Genomic DNA, 1,101 nt, shown 5'->3' on the forward strand with positions numbered 1-1,101 from the left:
GACTGACGCAGCTCCCTGGGCTGCTGCACTCACAGCAGCCTCCCTCCCATAAACCAGTTTGCAAGCCCTGTGCGGGCAGAGACTGAATGTCCTTGTTCTGTATCTTCCCCGAGCAGAGTGCCTGACTCCTTATTAAGTAGTTTTTAACACATTGACTGCCACGTGAATTGTATTTAACTCACTCTAGTTTTGAGCCCAGAGCTTCGTAAAGTAAAACCCTGCAGTTGGTTCGTGAAAATCTTAACTTGTTGATGTCCTTATTGTTACAATTAATACTGACAATTGTAAAAACGTGGATTGTGTTGCATATAACTTTAATGCACAGAAAACAATAAAAAATAACAAATTAGAAAGGATTATTTTGTTTTAATAAAACACCGTGGGAAATGTTTTTTTCTAGTGTGGCAGTCAGTGTGTTAAATTCCTCATTGAGTTGGTCTTAGTTCTTTCCCTGGGCTCTTATAAATAAATCCTTCAGACATGTGAGGTTCATCTTCCAGGCCAACATGCATCCAACATCTTTTGAACCTTCCTCTGATGTGACTGCTAGTCCCTGCGACGTCCTGGTCTGTCTGCTCTGCATGGGGGTCCCTGTTCCTCCAAGCAGAGCGCAGGGCACAGCGCAGGTCCACTCAGCCACAGGGAGCGCCTGGTCGGTTTCTAGCTGAAATCCAGTTGCACTTTGAACACTGCATTTTCCTTCCTGGGGCGAAGAGGCTGGTGTAACAAGATTTGTTCTTAATGACCTTCTTTCCAAAGAAGGCAGAAGCCATGTTTAGGAATTCGATATAAAATCACACTATCTGCTCCAAACGGCAGGTTTATCCCCTGTTGTTTTTATGGTTTTTTATCTCAGGAAGAAAAGTATAAATGTTCTTAGCATTCTCCGTCCCCGCCGCCCAATCATAGCTCACTAGGTCCCTGGCCTATTTGTTCTCATGGGTTCTTGCTGTCCTCTTACGGTCATCCTTGGTTACCGGCCCCTCTGACCACCTCTTGTGCAACTCCTTACAGCAGAGGATCCTGGTGCTCACCCTCTTTCCTGTGTGCTCCCTGTCCTTACTCTCTGGGGAAGGCCTGAGTGACATTTTTTTTTTTTTA

At 45.0% G+C, this 1,101-nt stretch overlaps 1 protein-coding gene across 1 annotated transcript in view; it reads left to right on the forward strand.

Annotated features, from left to right (window-relative positions):
* ARFGAP3 (ADP-ribosylation factor GTPase activating protein 3) overlaps positions 1–1,101 on the forward strand; it is a 59,127-nt gene that overhangs the window by 27,082 nt on the left and 30,944 nt on the right. The window lies entirely within an intron of this gene.

This window comes from Propithecus coquereli, unplaced genomic scaffold (assembly GCF_000956105.1).
Source record: "Propithecus coquereli isolate 6110/MARCELLA unplaced genomic scaffold, Pcoq_1.0 Scaffold126, whole genome shotgun sequence".
NCBI lineage: Eukaryota > Metazoa > Chordata > Mammalia > Primates > Indriidae > Propithecus > Propithecus coquereli.